Genomic DNA, 19,305 nt, shown 5'->3' on the forward strand with positions numbered 1-19,305 from the left:
ACAACCAATATAAAACAATCTTTTTCAATTAACTTTGGCATCATACAAATCAAGAGAGAGCCATATATACATCATTAGGATTTATTCAATTACGAATTTCCTAGCACCACATCACACATAAGCCCATACGGCTCGCAATGCCTTCCTAGAGATTGAATCAATCATTGTTTTCAATAAATAATATATAAAAATATTTTTGAATTAACTTTGGCATCATACAAATCAAGATAAAGTCATATATACGTCATCAAGATTCATTCGGTTAGAACTTTCCTAGAATTATGAACACATCTCACGTCCTTCTCTCACAAGGACTTCTCATATAATGTCTATAACCATAAAACATTCACAGCCAAGGTTTCTCTTGTCAGATTTTTGTCATTTTTTAACCCAACATCTTGGTGGGTTAAGTTTAGGTCAAGATCCTAAATCTAGTGTAGTCATTATTTCACTGGTATTTATAATCGTAATCTTTCTAAGCACGTCTATTTTAAACTCTCTAAGGACAATTTCCTTGATTAGTTAGCCAATTAACCATCAGTTTTACGAGATCTAAATTAACTTCCCTTTTCTTTAGGGATTTTTTTGATTAATCTTGACTACGGTGGCAAGGAGCCATTCCTTAAGCTCGGGTTAAGTATTTATTTTAATTTTCCTATTTTCCCAAGGGTTTCTTTGTTAAGAAAGTGGAATCATGGTAAGTCTAGTCTACTCCTCAAGAAATGGCAAGGAGCCATTCCTTAAGTTGGGTTCAGTATTTATTTTAATTTTCCTATTTTCCCAATGGTTTCTTTGTTAAGCAAGTGGAATCGTGCTAAGTCTAGGAGGCTCAAAATAATCAAGAAAATCCATAATGATAATTAGCACACTAATGTAAAGTAGACAAGATAGGCACACTCAACCAATCTCTATTGCAATGTGTTGTTAACCACACACAATGAAAGGCTTCTAATATAGATAACCTCTAGCCCAATCTCCTTTACGTGTGTCATGCCATGTGGCAATCCCTTTTCCACATTCTTTCATGTGTCTCTCTGTTAAGGTTCTTCGTTGTTTCTTGTACCATGGCCTTGAACAGAGAGGTATAGTCAATGTGGTTGGGGGTTGCTAGAGATATATATATGAATCATATTACTCATATCCTTAACTAGGACTCTAGCTGGTGTTGGTTGGAGGGTACCCTTAGCCAATGACGAGGCTTTGGATGATGGATCCCCTATCTCTTAGTTCGAGTGGACGACTTTTACATCTTGATCTTGTAAGTTATCCCCGCTAAGTCTATTGCCTCATGGTAGCACTCATCAAAGATGATGTGCATGGACCTATAGATATGGCCGTGAAGCCTCTTGCTCATAAGACCGATCTCATGAGGGATAGATCATTGTCTTTTGTGGTGTTGCATCTCATGTGGAGATACTTGGTTCTAGCAATGTAGTCTTGCACAGTTTCTCCCTCCTCTTGCTTGAGGTTATAGATCTACACGATGGGGCTCCATCTGGCTCTATTGGGTGAGAATCCCACTATGAATGCATGTCTCAAGACCTCATAGTTTGCCTTTTCAAGTGGTTTTAGTAACCTAAACCATTGAAATTTTCCTTCAAGGCAAATTCAAATGAGTAAATCTCGGTGGGATCATAAAATCCATCCCATAGCCTCACAAATTTGATCGACCTTCTCTAGGTACTTTATGGGATCTCCACTTCCATCAAATTTAGTCATCATCCTTGATATGTGGATTGCCCAACTTTGAACCTCTAGGTGCTATGTTGGTTGTAACCCCCCTTTCTATTCCAAATGCCATCCTCAGCATGTCTTCTGCATATTCATGTAGTGATGAAATGTAAGGAGCTAGTTGCATGAAACCTTACATCTTAGGATATGTGATCTCTTACCCTATGGGGTTGGGTTGTGTGGTTTCCAATGGGACTTGACCTCTATCAGCCTAGCCTTAAGGGTGCAAGCTTATAAATGAAACCTTGTATTTTAGGATACGTAATCTCTTGCCCTATGTAGTTAGGTTATGCGGTTTCCAATGGCAGCTACCCTCTATTAGCCTAGTCTTAAAGGTGGTTCGAGCTCACCGTTGTACGAATGAGGTTATGTTCTATGAATGCTCGAATGGCTTCCTTTGTGATAAGGTAGTTTCTAGCATTGGCTCCTCTCCTCCCTATGTTTGATGTTCCTCATCCAAACAAAGAAAATTTTTTAACTTGGTTCTATGAAAAAGGCGCTTCTATAATGGACTTATGTGGAGAGAAGGACTCTAGCATGCGTTGTGTGCGTACTTGTTGTACTATGGAATATTTGTCCTTGGTGGTAACGCAAAAGAGACATGTCCCATTTGTTGTGAAATTGTGGTTGTTGGGTTGTTTAATGGTCATGGTCGACTTGGGATAAACCTAGTTCAGGATTGAAACCAAATGTTTGAAATATTGTGGCATTGGACATAGTTTGATTCATGTGGGAACAAACCTTGAGATTATAGGTCCTATTCCCGCTCCTTTATTGGAACTGTGCCCAAAAAGAGGGCAGTTGGGGATGCCTTCTTTGTAAAATTTAAGGCATTTACAAAGGCAATTGGTGAATCCGGAGTTCAGAGACCCATGGTGGTAGCTCTTGTTTCTAGGGGTTTCACTAGTCCTCCGCTCTCAACGTATGTGTTTTGTTAGTTCATTTCCTCCCAAAGCTCCTCACTTGAGGTGGATTTGAAGGAGTATAGTCTTCTTAATAGGGGAGCACTCTATTGAGTACTGGTCATTGAAGGCTTCGTAGGGCTCAAGGAGGTCTAGTTTGATGCATTACAATTGATTGTATCATCATTTCCAACAATTAGTCTAGATCGAGTTCACATCATGTAGGTTTGAAAATGGTGTCATACAAAAAAAAAAAGAAGTCAATTTTATTTTTTTGTTTTGTTCACGTCTCTAGATTAATGCCTATAGACTCATGTCTATAGGCTCACATCTGCCTGCTCTACAGGTTCATATATCTGTGCTCATGTTTACACGTTCATGTCTGTAGGCTCACGTGTCTAGCAGGTTCATATCTCTAGACTCACATCTCTAGGCTAACATATGCATGTTCACATGTCCAAGTTCACATATGTAAGCTCATACCTTTTTTGTATGAACTCACTTCACGTACTTCCCTCGTATGAAAGGACCTACATATGGCATGGAAATCTAGGAACTCGGTCTATGATAGGGTTGGTGTGCAATTATTAGGTAATAAGTGTAAATTCCTCAAAGGACAATAAATTTTCTTGGAATTTAATTGTATGACATGAAAATCCTCCAAGGAAATGGGTAAGTGTGTCCATATGAGTATACCTGCCTCTAGACACATCTTCATGCTCATGTCTATAGGTTCACAAGTTCGGACTCACGACTCACATGGCTAGACATGACTCACGTATCCAAGTTCATGTCTATAGGCTCACGTGTCCAGACTCGTGTCTTTTTGTGTGAGATTGTGGGCTCACGTCTCCTAACCGAGTTGACTTATATACAAGTGACTAGCTTTCACACTAGTTTGGCCAAACTAAAAAATGGTCCGACCTCTATTAGTAGTGAAGCAACTATGTATAGTAAGTCCGTAGACTTTTCCTAGTTGACAAGTGTAGGGTAAGGCCGTTTTATATGGTACAATGCTGTCTTACAAAAGTTAAGTGCCTGTTTGAGGAGGTAAGATGGCAAAGTTAGTTAGCCAACAATACGGAACATGCACTTTAGATGTGTAAGCAAATACTTGAATTTATATCAGCAATGAGACTGTCATAAGCTTGAGGATTCTCCATTTTACTCCATTGAGGAGTCTTGCTCTTTTACAGAAGTAGAGAAGTAATGGGTGTAAAGAAGATTGGTTGGTCCTCTCTCTAATTTCCCCTAGTAAGGTTTTGAAACCATGGTTATAATAAGCAAGGAGGCTATCTTGCCTTGAGTGCATTTGCAACTACATTCTCCTTCCGTGTCCTATGTTCTTGATTTTAAAATCAAACTCTTGGAGAGTCTTCATCCATCTTTTCTCGTGCTTATTTGGGATCATCTTGAGTAAAAATCCATTTCAGACTTTTGTAGTCATTAATGTGAATTTTTGTCCTAGAAGATAACTTCAAAAAATGTACCAAAATATGGTAACTTAAGAACATGGTTGGGCACCAAGGCAACTTTTAGTTTGTCAAAGGCACTTTGACATAAGGGGGTCCATTGAAATGGGGTATTCTTCTTTAGAAGGAAAGTTAATGGAGATTTTATCTTTGCATACAATGGTATGAAGATTTGATACCATCTAGTCAATCCTAAAAATCTCGTAACTTCTTATACTATCTTAGGTTCCGGCCAACCTATGGCTGCATGAATCTTGGCCGGATCCACAAATAGGGCATCCTTGGATACTATATATCCCACTATATATCCCAAGTATTCCACATGGTTGATAAAGAAAGTACACTTACTCTTTTTGACAAAGAGTTTCCTTAGGATTTCTTGGACTTAATTGTGCACACGCATCTCGTTATCAAAAGAATTATCAAAGGAGACAAGGACAAAATCATTGAAGTGATCTTTGAAGATTTCTTACATGAGGCAGTTGGATGTGGTAGGAGCATTTGCTAATGAGAATGTTTATGGAATGAGCATGAGTGAGCGAGTAGATTAGGTCAATAACTGACCAGTGTGTGAGCAAGAAAGATGGCACTAATGAGATTTTTTACTAAAATGCCTATCTTTTTTGATAAGAAATTTTATAGATCATGTAACATTCAAAATATACCAAGGGTAATATTGAGGTAAGAACAAGTAACATTATAGTGCTAGTAAGGAAAATCTAAAACAAATTACATTTAATGATAAAGTCAAAAAGTTCACATAGAGATGCCTATATTCATATTTCTACCATCAAGAAACATAGAGATGCCTATATTCATATTTCTACCATCAAGAAACAATGATATACCACGTCTTCTTGGTCAACCCAAAAAGAGTACAACATCAAAAGAGGCAATGGAAGTTTAGCCTAGTATGAAGTAGTAGGGTAGCTCCTTATAAATTTTGTGAGTGTCACGTAGGCTGTAACGCTTGACGGGCAGACCGGATGGCCGAGGACGTGGCCATCCGGGGTTCAGTGGGAGAGGATACCCATGCGGAGTCATGGGCAGCCAGGCTAGTGTGGACGGTAGGCCACACACTATATAGCCTGGGGCATGAGGGGCAAACCTCATTCTTCCTCTGTGGCTGCGTGGTGAGCCAGAGGCTGTCCCCTCCTGTGGTAGCACCCGTAGTGGCGCTATGGTGATCTAACATTGGTATCAGAGCTTGGCATCGAGATCGCGAGTGGTGTGCAAAGCGGGCCTAGCCATTTAATGATTGGCTCTCAATCAAATTTGGGAGGATAACCTTATCCCAAAGGTCCTACAGCAAGAAGTCGTGGAGAAGAAGAGGTTGGCCATAGCTGGAAGGTTTCCTCTATTTTCTCTCTCTCTCTCTCTCCCTTGCACACACTCAAGCTCTCCATTGTAGGTAAGCAATTTCTGTGTTTTTTTTGCTTTGGAGCTTGTTAATTTGTGTTTAATTCTTTGTAAGAGAAGAAGTCGACTGTGTAAGGGCGGTTGTCTGGTGCTGTCGACCGTGTGGGAATCTGGTCGACTGTGTAATAGCCCACTGTGTGTGGGGGGAAGACGGCCAGCCAGAGGGATTTGGGGTGGGAATCTGGACGCTTGGCGCAGCTGTGCAGAACCGGTTACTCGCACACACTGTGGCGCGCTTGTCTCCCAGCCTGGCACCGGGGTAGCCAGCCAGCAGGCCAGTGCCGGTGGTGGCGGCCAGCCCCTAGGTAGCCAGCCAGGCTAGCGCAGCCTGCGGCCAGCCAGGCCAGTGCCGACGGGGCACGAACACCTCTCTCTCGGCAATGGAGGGATAATCCAGGGTGGTTCAGGGATAATCCCGGTAGTGGAGGGATAATCCAGGGTGGTTCACGCACAAGCTCCCATGGGGAATAATTTTTTTTAATGCGTTGTAGGCACCTTTCTCTCGGATCGGAGCATCCTGGAGTAGCGACGCTTGTAGAGGCTCGCAGCGCAACACAAATCGATAGTCGATGACAATCGCAGGCGACCATAAGGGAGGTGACTATTCTTTCTCCACTGCTCATTTTATTAGCGTTTTTTTTGTAATTTCTGAGTTCTCACATTTTTATTTGGGTGCAAGAATTAAAATATGTCTGCTAGGCGTAGTGTGTCCCCACCGCCTTCTACTTCTCTAGGGTTTTTAGGTCTCTTGTCCTCGGTCTCGCGGGTTTGACCCCGATGACTGAATTGTCAGGCCGTATACGCCCGATCGTTGTCTGGTCTGGAGTGCGCTCGTCGATCACACGTGATCCGCCCCAGCGCCCTCCTTGTCTATTGACCCCACCTTAGGACCCAGCGAGCTCGCAGCAGTGGTCGCAGCAGATGATCCCTTTCTGGCCGATGAGCCAGATGACATGAACACCGACGTCACCAAAAGAGGACCGAGGAGGACCTCTTGGAATATGACGACAATGATTATGACCTTTTGGACCCTGTTGACGTCCTGACAGAGACAGAGCTCTCTAGTGGACTTTTTGAATATCTTAATGCAAAACTGAACAATATAGGTAAAGTCCAAGCTGACTTAGTCACGATGCTACAGAGCATTTCCACACGGTTAGACGCACTGACAGTCGCCTCGGCTAGTACTCTGACTCCTCGTGATAGACGAGCTCCTGCAGCACGGGTGAGCGTAGTCTCGCCAGTGATTGCAGGAGTACAGGCCGATGCGCCTGTGGGGCTGTCCGTATAGAGACAGCTTCGTTCGTTATTGAAAGACTTGAAGCCGCCTAGTTTTGGTGGCGACGAGGAGAAGGAGAGAAACAAGGACTCGGTCAACATGTTTCTAGGAAAGTGGTTAGACTTACACGCGCTGTGATAGCAGCCTAGCCGGGTGCCCGTAGGAGGCTAGCCTCTCATTAACCGGCAAAGTCTATAAGTGGTGGATGAGTTTGACAACTCGTCCTGCCACTTGGACCGTAGATGAAACTATAGATGATGTTTGCGTAGACAAACAAGGAAAACAAAATAGCCTTTGAGACGAGACCCATTGTTTGAAAACCGTGTTTGACATGCATGCGATTCAAACAAGAAAAAATCCAAGACGAAAGAGACATTAAAGAAAAAGTACAGATACTTTAATGAATTTATTAGAGAAATTTCAAGATGTTTTTCGTGATGATTTGCCAGATAGCTTACTACCATCTAGAGAAGTAGACCATGGCATTGAAAAAGGCAAGATCAAAACCTATAAGCAAACCTGCTTATAGGTTAAGCCACTCTTCGAGGCACAGGAGGTGGAAAAACAATTGATGACTGAATATTTGAACAAAGGCTTCATTCGGCCTAGTTCAAGTCCGTGGGCATCGCCTATTCTTCTGGTAAAGAAGAAAGACAGATCTATGCGGATGTGCATAGACTATAGGGCTCTTAATCAGATAACAATTAAGAAGAACAAGTATCCGATGCCACGCATGGATAAGTTGTTTGATCAACTCTATAGATCGAGATACTTTACAAAAGTAGACCTGAGATCAGGGTATCATCAGGTTAGAATTAAAGTAGAAGATGTTGCGAAGACAACATTTAGGACCCGTTTCGGGCATTTTGAATTTTTGGTTATGCCATTTGGGCTAACCAATGCTCCAGCGACGTTTATGATGCTGATGCACAGCATTTTACGTCCATATCTGGAAAAATTCATAGTAGCTTTCCTAGATGATATTCTTGTGTACAGTAAGACACAGAAAGAACACATAGAGCATTTGCGTTTAGTGTTCGAGTTGTTGCGAGAGCACAAACTATTTGTAAAGAAGAGCAAATGTGAATTTTTTGAAACAGAAATTCACTACCTTGGCCATATTATATCCGCTGATGGTATGCGGATGGAGCCAGAAAAAGTAGAGGCTATTCTTAAATGGCCAGTGCCGAAGAATCTCGAGGAACTGCAGATTTTTCTTGGCATGTCGAGGTTCTACCGACAGTATGTGAAGGACTACGCGAAGATCGTAGTCCTGTTGTGACTGACCAGTTACGTCAAAAACTAAAAACATTAGTTGGGGGGAAGCCCAACAGAAGAGCTTTGATAAGCTCAAGGTGACCGTAGCACTTGCACCTGTTTTGACTATTGTCGATCCAAATGAGCCGTTTGTCTTGGAAACAGACGCTAGTGATGAGGCCATTGGGGCCGTACTTATGCAAAGGGGACACCCAATTGCATTTGAGAGTAAAAAGTTAGATCATGCGCAGCGTAATTACTCGGCTTACGACGACGAGCAAGAGTTACTAGCGATAGTGCATGCACTGAAAAAGTGGAGACACTATTTATATGGTGCTTCTTTTGAGGTCCGGATGGACCATGAAAGTCTGAAATGGCTTTCAAGTCAAAGTGAACTGAAGGGTAGAATAGCTCGTTGTGCGGAGATTCTATAGGAGTTTGACCTTCAGATACGTTACCAGAAAGGTAAGTATAACGTGGTGGCAGATGCACTTAGTCGCATGCCACCACAGATTAATGAACTTAGTTTCACACTCTTCAAGAATGATTTCTTGGAGTCACTATGTGGTTTATGTGAGCATGATCTATCTTTTACAGAGGTCTGGCGCACTGTACACGTATGCACTTCTTTACAAACGCGACCACCTCCCTCATTGGCATGGATTGCTAGTCCAGAGAGACTGGCCAAAGGTGCAACGGGAAGGGAAGGGAGAGTTAGTCCAGAGAGACTAGCCGTGTCTTCCGGGTATAGTTTGGAGCCGGAGAGGACGTAGGCCCTTCATCACCTTTGACTGCCATGGCTTCAAAGGGGGGTGATAAACTTCGTCGGGGGGAGAAATATGCTATTTACTCCATTGACGACGGGTACTTACTCTACAAGGGTAGAGTATGTGTACCAACTATTGGTGACTTTCGGGCCCAAATTCTTAAAGAAAGTCATGATAGTCCAAGTGCGGGTTATCCTAGGATTCAAAAGACCTATGCACTAGTAAAAAGACAGTTTTATTGGCCTAGTTTGTTTAAGGACGTCCAGACTTATGTGCTGAAATGCAATAAGTGCCAGGTCAATAAACACGAACGTCTTAAGGTTGGAGGTCTACTCCATCCGCTTGAGATTCCTCATGGGAAATGGGAAAGCATTTCCATGGATTTCATTACCTTACCCAAGACGAGTCCAAGTGCGGGTCATCCCGGGATTCAGAAGACCTATGCACTAGTAAAAGACAGTTTTATTGGCCTAGTTTGTTTAAGGACGTCCAGACTTATGTGCTGAAATGCAATAAGTGCCAGGTCAATAAACACGAACATCTTAAGATTGGAGGTCTACTCCATCCACTTGAGATTCCTCATGGGAAATGGGAAAGCATTTCCATGGATTTCATTACCGGTTTACCCAAGACAAGTCGAAGGAATGACTCGGTGTGGGTGGTAGTGGATAGGTTAACTAAAATGGCAAAGTTTATCGCCACGAAGAAAACTGTTAAAACGCCAGAGTTGGCAAAACTCTTTATGGAACATCTCTGCAAGCTATATGGCCTCCCCGCGGATATAGTGTCGGCGGATAGAGATAGAAAGTTCAATAGTCATTTTTGGAGGGAAGTCTTCAAAAAGTTGGATACTACTCTGAGTATGAGTACGGCAGATCATCCGGAGTCTGATGGTCAAACTGAAAGAGTTAACCAAATTCTAGAGGATACATTGCGTTTTTATGTTAGTAAGAAGCAATCTAATTGGGAAGAGTACTTGCCCTTATTATTGGAGTTTGCCTATAACAGCTCCAAACACTCAGCGCGACTAGATTTACACCATTCATGTTAATGTATGGATTTACACCATTCATGTTAATGTATGGATTCCAGCCGAGATCTCTGATGGCTGTAGGCCTAGAAAAGGAGAAGATTCAATCTGTCAAGGATTTCCTTGAAGATATGAATGATATGCTTAGAGTCGCACGTGAGAGCATTCGCAGGATTGCGCTAAAACTTATGCGGATAAAGGACGTAGAAAGGTGACCTTTGCACAAGGTGACTTTGTATTCCTCAAGGTTCCTGCACAGTCTGAAACCATAAAAATGGAAAAGTGTGATAAACTTTCTCCGAGATATTGTGGTCCTTTTAAAATACTTAAGAAGATTGGGGACGTAGCATATAAACTTGAGTTACTGGAGAGTTCTCAAGTCCATCCTATCTTCCATGTTAGTAAATTGAAGAAATCGGTTCACGGGTTAGAGAACGCAGTTTCTCCAGAGATTTTGGTGGACTTGATAGAGCCACCAAAGATACCACATGAACCTGAAAAGATTCTAAGGTATCGTGACAGACAAACCCGACATAAAGTGTACCAGGAGGTACTTGTTAAGTGGACAGACAGGGATGAGGAGGCAGCTACTTGTTTGGGAACGCCGTAGTGCAATTTCCACCAAAAGGTTTCCCCATATTATTTTTGAGGACGAAAACTCTTCTTAAGGAGGGAGTAATGTCATGTAGGCTGTAACGCCTGTGACCGACGGCGGTAGACCGGATGGCCGAGGACGTGGCCATCCGAGGGATCCGGGGGAGAGGATGCCCATGCGGAGTCATGGGCGGCCAGGCTAGTGTGGACGGCAGGCCACACACTATATAGCCTGGGGGATGAGGGGCAATCCTCATTCTTCCTCTGTGGCTGGCCAGAGGCCGTCCCCTCCTGTGGTAGCACTCGTAGTGGCGCTACGGTGATCTAACAGTGAGCATATCCTTCAAAACATGTTGAGCAATTTTTGCTTATTGGATGTGCTTATGGTATTCACATATTGCCTAAGCACCATCAAAAACACAAAATATATATGTTTCAAGCAAGATATGTCTTCATGTTATTTACCCTTTCCATAAATGCACCACATGAACATGAGGGCTCCTTCTGTGTTACCACTTCAAATGGTGGCAACTCCTTCTCATCAGCATCCTTTGTTTTTACACAGAACATTTATTTGACACCAACTTTGTATATAGCACCACCAACAATCTATGTTTTCATGTTAAAGTCTTGCTGAATCCGTTCAAATACTACTTTAAGTATACCTCTTTTATAAGGAAACGGATGGCTTTCTGTCCCAGAAGGACACCATCACCATGTGAAGTTGCGGATGTTGGGAGATCCTCCAGCAAAATACCAATATTAAAACTTGTGAATAAGCTTTTGTTCTTCCCCAATTTTCAAGGATGTGCCCTTTGAATAGGCCATACATTAAGAACATTAGGGGGTGGATGTAAAACCATTGTTTGAATCTTCCATGTATATCTAACATAGTATTATAAAAATAGCACATCTTATATTTTTTCCATTGTGATAATTAATAATCACTTGAAAAACATAGAGCTACATCCCCCTAAAGTTGTACATCACATTTATGACCCTTTGCCCAATGATGGCACTTTACCTTGCTTGTCTTTGGAATTCTCATGATAGCCCATTTAGTGTCATGAATTTTTGTCTCCATTTCTACTAGTTGTTTATTTGTGTCATGCTCCTCCAAGTCTATTTCTACATCCTCTGCCTTCACAAAGTCTACCCAGTCTACTGTCACAGAGATAAGTTTAGGTCTATGACTACAATTAGCAGCATTTTCCTCTTCTCCTTAGTGAAGAGGCCTCTTTGCTCTAATAGTCTTCTTCTCCCCCTTAAATTTGATCCAATACATAAACATTGGAGTTCCCATGATTGTATCACTAACTATTCGTAAAGTGGATGCAAGTGATTAGTCTTCTGCCTTGGCAAAGTTCTATCTATTATTAGCATTTGAAGATCAGGACCACTACTAATGTTTTTTTCCCTCCATGAAAGCTAGTTATCGAGCATATTGCAAGATTGCATTAATTATATATGTGACACAAGCATCATAGAGGTTAATTTTGTGCTTATAATTTTCTCTTACTATGCAACTCCCATGCTTTGATTTAGATAAATTAGTCCTAGGCACCAATTCATTGATTGTGGAATTCCCAGCTTGCACACACATGACTCTTAGGTCTTGACATGATCTTATTTTGAGAAGAAAACAAAAACAAAGAACCTTTATGTATCCGTACAATGAAGTTTCCCCAGTGGATGTTAATCCCATTTTGGATTAACAAAGATGCTCCTCCATTTGAGGACATTAATAAGTGTTATGTAAAGGCACTATAAAGGTAGTACATTATGAGACACTGGCCAGCCAAGGCTTTAGTTAGTAAGTTTTGGTCACCCAAGTATGAATAAAGGCTAGTTGTATAAAATGCATTTTTTCATAATGGAAACATATAATCCTCCCTCTTTTGTGCTATGAGAGCTCTTGCTTTGTCTTGTGAGAGAGATAGAGAGAGTGTACTCTAGTGCATGTTTCTCTTCTATGCATGTGTGTGGGAGAGTGAGAGGAAGATTGCCTTGCATTTTGGTGTGAGCGACTTTGGGGTGACATCGTGGAGGTGGAGATTGGAGGAGTGGAGCTTCCAAAAGTGATATTGGATAGCCTCATGGGATGTGAGCTCAAAGCATTAGTAAGTACCCCCGCAACAATAGTTGTTGTCTATTGCTTCTTCTGCCGACTATGGATGTGTGGAGTTCCCTCTTGGGAGGTGTGGTAGCCCACAACATTTTTGGCATTGTTGTCAAGGAAACAACCATTGTTTCTTCCATTCTCTCAGAGCTCTAGCTCCCATTATGCAAGATTCACTATTGCCTTTGCATTCTACAGGTGCATTGTGAAAAATAGTGTGGATAAGTTTTGTGTGGAAGAGAATAAATTAGAGTAGTTGAGAAAAATTGTGTGTTTGGAATGTGGGCGAGTACTTGGTATTGCCTAGAGGAAAGCTACATTGGGATTTACTTTCAATTTTGTTGTTTTTGACACCAATTTTGCTACCGTGAGCTAGTAGTGGTGACACATGCTTTGTTCTGTTTTTTTTCCAAAAAATCACGGAAATTATAAAAACGAGGAGCCATTGGTTGTTTTGGTGACTTGCATTGCATTCCAATTACTAGGCACAACCTTTGTGGATCTTTTGGGCAAGGAAATCACACTCCAATTCAATCAAAACATCATTATGTCGACTCGACTGTGGACTCGACTGTTAAACATGTAAAAGTGCAAGAATGCGTTTCACGGCGTGAAACATAGTTCATGACGTGAAACACTATCCGCCACCATTAACGCTGAAAATTTCAGGATTACCTTACTAAAGTTAGGGCATCTTATCCTGACACGTCTAACATAAAGAAACAGAAAATCTTATCTCATGAAAGAGCAGTCAAATAGTTCACGGCTTGAAACATATTCTATTTCACGACATGAAACACAGACTGCTACTTTACGACGTGAACTGTAGTCCGCTATCTCACGGAGACCTACTAGTTCATGGATTAAGGATTGTCAGAATAGAGTTAAGAGAGGACCATCTTTGCACTATAAGAGTCTTCGCGATTAAGGATTGTCAGACTAGAGTTAAGAGAGGACCATCTTTGCACTATAAGAGTCTTCGCGACTTGGACTAATGCAATTCTAAACTAAATTTTCAAAGCGTGAAACACAAGTAGTTCACGATATGAAACACAATTCATGACATGAGACATAAACTTTTATTTCACGATGTGAAACGTAGTCTGCTATTTCATGGATATCTACCATTTCATGAGACGAGAAGAGTCAGTTTGACAGAAAACCAAGCGTAACGGTTGGAGTAGTGATTTAGCCTGTTGAATCATATTCTCATGCACTTGAGGTCAAGGAAACTCATTGGAGACAACTTTGTCGCCACCGCTGTGTGACGACAGTGCATCAAATCACACAGGTTCTTCCTACCAAAAAAGTGTTGGTTCAGGCCGCTTGGCGAAAGCACTCAATTGAGTGTTGCAACTTGGAGGAATCTCACCACCATAGAAACCAATAGTGAAGAATCCATGGAAGAAGACTAAGATTCTATAGCTTTGGAGAAGAAAAACTAGCTTCTCCTGCGAAGTCAAGCGAAATCTTTGATATGGCTAGGGGATTTTTTAGTCTGTAGCAGCACGACACGGAAGATGAAGTGTAATCTGTGGGTACACGCTCGTTAACAAGCGTGGGAAATGGTCTAAGATTGGACTTACCAACCCAAACAGCCCTAACTTCTAGCCCCAAGAATGCTAACACAGTGAGGATTAGTGGAATGATTCCTAGGGTTAGGAGGGACAACGAAAATGCTGCCCAGACGGGTCAACCCTTCTTCCCCACATTGGGGGAAGTGGACATTGACATGAAATTGGCTGAAGCCGAGTGCCAATTGCGACTACTAGGCTTAAAAAGGCAAGAGCTTGATACACAAAGAATGATGGCAGAATAGAGGGAAATTGATAATTTGAATTTGTTTCGACCACGTGCTAAGGAACCCGAAACATCTAGAAATGCTACTGATAACATGTGGATGGGAATGACAGAAGGTGAAATACCAACCTTAGAACCCATAAACAAGGAACCCAACGCTGAGGAAGTCCTCAAAACACAAAGAAGAAGTAGACAATCTACCTAGGGCATCTACAAGAGGAGAGGATCGGCTCTATATGAGAGAGGATATACATGAAATGATCAATGATTTCACATTCTTGCAGAGCATGGAACTTCTAATTCAACAAAGGTGAGATGAGGCCGCTAATGATGAGCCAAGTGTGGTGACGAGGATGTGCTTGGACCTAGCCATAGATCCAAATTGAATAGAAGAACCTATGCAGGAAGAGGACGAGGTCTAGGTAGGGGGTTGCTCCTCGAAGGCCAATTGTGGATCCAAATTGAATAGAAGAACCTATGCAGGAAGAGGACGAGGTCTAGGTAGGGGGTTGCTCCTCGAAGGCCAATTGTGGATCCCAATGTAGATCTAAATGTAGTCACAAGGATGAATCTATTTAGTATGGCTGCAGAAATGGGCAGAGGCATGGTTAGGGAACTAGGCACTGCCCTTGAATCCATACCATCTCACATGAAGCCACACATCATTTCAAAGCTTGTGCAAAAGTTCTCAGGAGATGGGGACCTGATCCAGCACATAGAGATCTTTGAGTCAACCTGTGAAACATGTAGGCCAGTGAGAAATGTAACTATGATACATGATTTTTCTTTGACCCTATAAGGGAAGGCCCACCAATGGTATCAAACCTTAAAGCCTGATGATAAAGTCAATTTCACTTGGCTTAAGTATGTGTTCATATCGAGCTTTGCTTGAAGTGGTGATAGATGGAATCTTGTGGCTCAGCTCCACAACATCAAGCAAAAAGAAGATGAGTCCATGCGAGATTATGTTTCTTAGCTCTCAAGCACCTGAACTCAAGATGCAAATTGAGGGAAAGGTTAATTGATGATCAGTTATCGCCCTGATTTTGGAAAGGATTCCGAGATCATAAGATGCATGATTATTTGGTGTTAGCCCGACCGACTACTCTAGACAGATGCTGTAAGGTTGCGATTGAATATGAGGATAACATGCTTGAGTTGTTGCAAAACCAAAAGACGCCAAGGTAGCTTTGGTGGTAGCAGCATCACGAGTCTCTAATCATTAGGACGTGGGATCCAAGAACAAGCAAGTTGGCAACATGACAGTTGAGGAACTTGGTATTGCCATTTTGGAAAAGTTGAAAGTTAGGGATGGGAAAGAAGCATCAAGAAGTGCCCATCTCTATCCCCGAAAAGAATTGATTTGGTGCTCAATCTGTAGACAAAATCATACGAGCACTGAATGCCCTCACCTAGGGCCGAGGAATTTACTTTATTGTGCTCAGTCAGTATCAGAGACTAGGGAACCATGACACTGCCATGTACAGATATCTAAGGATCCAGCCTTTAGCATAATTACCAGCACCCGAGTGCCTCTAGCCTTACCAGCACCACTGACGCAAACCAATGTGGTTGCAAGGCATCCGAATACGTCCTACTTACCAAGAGGAATGTTTAGAATGTAGGACATATCACCATTTCTGCCACCTATTCTACTACCAAGAGGAATGTTTAGAATGTAGGACATATCACCATTTCTGCCACCTATTCTACTACCATAACCACCATAGGCCAAGATCAACCAGGTGTTGATTGAGGAACCACATCACTCCATTATTGTTATTGCTCACCTTACTAACACAAAGTAATTTGCATAATTACCATGCTAATTCACCACATCACTCCATTATTATTATTGCTCACCTTACTAACACTCTTCCCATCATACATCATCGATTAACGCACCACTCACACACAAGCTCCTACGAGTCAACAATTGACTGATGCTCTATTGATAATATTATAGATGGCATCCTTGGAAAACTCCGATCTAGAGTTTGAAGGGAACCTGATCGCTGTGACTCAAGCCAGGGGCTATAAGATCTCTGGCCGCGCAAAAAAGAAGCGAGCACCACGAGGCACCAAGCTAACATATCTCAGACCTTATGCACATGATTTAAAGGGGACAATGCTCCAAGAAGACTTCCAAATGGATCAGGGAAAGATCGTCTTCCAATACCACAGCCCCGAGTGCCTCTAGATTCTTGAGGACACAGATGTGCATAGTATAAGCTGGAAAAGATGGGGCTAGGCAAAATGGCAGAGGTACTACCCCCCATGTTCAACCAATCACTCTGTGCCAAATTCCTCAAAATAATACAACAGGAATACAAAAAGAGGTACACTAACAAAGCTGGATGGATCTACATAATAGGTACTCATCATTGAGGGAATGATATGATAGGCACTACAATTGCCCCCTCCCCATCCAATCACATGTTCATCCCATAGATCAAATGCCAATGGAAGACATGCTAAAGAAGATTCCATATAATTCAAATGGGGCTGAATATGAAAACATCAGAGAAGAAGCCAATGAACGAACCTGTCGAGCCATGTCGATGATCCTTGAACAGAGTACCTCTTCACAGAATCGCCAAGGTACATGAGGAGAAAACAAAGGATTGTACATGGCTTATCCATAGGGAGATGAAACACTACCTTAAGTCCCACCAGTCCAAGGTGTGCAACCCTTACCTTCTCACCAAAATACTTAGCCATGTAGGTAACGTTACACTAGCCCCAGGAACTCAGGAACAGGAAGCATCACAAGCCCCAACACAACAAGAGGTCATGGCGGATTCAACACACCTCACAATAGATTTGCAACAAGGACAAGCTGTCCTTAAAGACACAAAAGAGTTCCTAAAGGAAATCACCAAGGAAGACAAGGAAGGTAAGAATCCACGAAAACCCAAAAAGATGAGAGGTATCCTCCAACAAGTGGAAATAGAGACCAAGCACCTGGAAGAGAAGGTGACCAAGGACATTGCTTCATATCAGGCAGCGCTGGGGGAGCACACTAAACACCATTGAAGGTAACCACAACCCTTGACCCCCAATTGGGAATTGAAAGCATAAGCCTCACATAAAAAGGCTAGCACTCTAGCAAACCTCAAAGGGAGGACCAATTTGATGAATTATGTCAACTCATCGAGGCTCTTTGTCGGTGACTCCTCGGGCCCCTCCTCAAACTCAAACTTTGTTTTTAACTACATTAACCCTCTCTCTTTTTCAGTATGAAATAAATCTAATAGAAGACCTCAACTTAGGAGATCTCACCCTCATACATCAAAATGTGGAAAGGGATGCAGACCCAACACTGGTAATGGGGTTATTAAGAAGTGATATCATTCTTACTAACCCAATTGACATATTCTTTTTTAAGTTACACCCCATAGTGTTCAACCTTCGTAGTTGGTGTCGGGTGTTACAACAGTCTGTCATTCTCGATGACAGTATTGACAAACTCGACCTATTCATGCTAGATGACATGCCATCTACATGAGCCAACTACGAGGTTGTTGCTAGAAGCAACCAGTTTATTAGCCATGGGTGGGTTGAAATTTATGACACACATCAATATCTAAATCTTTCTGCATCAACCTTGTATCATCCCCTAGGTATCATAAAACTTTATAAAAAGATAAACATCTAGAGGATATGCTTACTAATGTTAATTATCATTTTGATCATGAACATATTGCATATCCCACTATAGCCCCAGAAGAAATCCCTAGCCTTCATGACTTTATGAAGACTGTGAAACCCCCTCACCCGGATTAGGGGAAGGTTAGGAAGATACTCTAGGATCCTCAACATCCATAACTTACCTCGTGGTTACTTCTCTTTATAGTAAACTCCTAAATCCCTTTCATAGCGGTTCTCTTACTAACTAAACTAAGGCAAATTGTATATTCTCTCGTTACTCTTTTACCCCTATGGAATTCCCCACTAACCATCTCGACCCCGAGGCGTTGCCGGCAACTACTCTATCTCCACCACGGTAACTTAATGAGGTACTTAATCTACCTCCTCATGATGATTTACAAGATTTTAGATGAAAATGTCATTGAGTCTACGAGGGCCTCATCCAAGCAGGAAATCCCCTCCTAAAGCCTAAATTAATGTTCAAAGTCCTAATGCAGATTACACCCTTTCAACTAATACAAAAGAATCTTGCCAGAGGCCTACTTGACAATGGAATCTAGGTGGCAACCATATGTGCCATATCCTCTATGAGCCCCAATGCTTGACTTAGTAGATTTGCTGCCAATGATGGGAGGTGAAGACACACTTTGTGAGAAAATGTGACGAGGCACACCAAACTGGCAAACCCACACTTGGCCGATCTGCTGAAAATTTGCATCGTCACATTTATGATTAGTTATTGTTTTCGTAGGTGGCACAAGCAGCATCCATTACATTCATGGGGTGGATACACATCAATAGTTATTGTTTTCATAGGTGGCACAAGCAGCATCCATTACATTCATGGGGTGGATACACATCAATAGTTACAGACGTTATCAACCCCGCCTAGTGAACTTTGGAATATAGCTTGACTAGTCACATTTATGTGATTAGTTATTGTTTTCGTAGGTGGCACAAGCAGCATCCATTACATTCATGGGGTGGATACACATCAATAGTTATAGACGATATCAACCCCCGCCTAGTGAACTTTGGAATATAGCTTGATTAGTGAAAGGAGTATCTCACAGTGTCAGAGTATAGATTTCAGTACCAGTGCTCCCCGCTAAAACAAAGAGTAGACACTCTATATTTGCCAATCAAAAAGGCGGCTCATCCTTTACAGTTGCACGAGGCAAAGCAACGGGATTCCCACATTTGCTATAACTTCCCTCAATTCTCACCATCAACATTTCAAGATATTACCTATCAAAGAAATCAGATGATGACGTGGATACGAGC

This window comes from Cibotium barometz, chromosome 55, assembly GCF_041138505.1.
Source record: "Cibotium barometz isolate CiBa-2024 chromosome 55, ASM4113850v1, whole genome shotgun sequence".
In the NCBI taxonomy this organism is placed as follows: domain Eukaryota; kingdom Viridiplantae; phylum Streptophyta; class Polypodiopsida; order Cyatheales; family Cibotiaceae; genus Cibotium; species Cibotium barometz.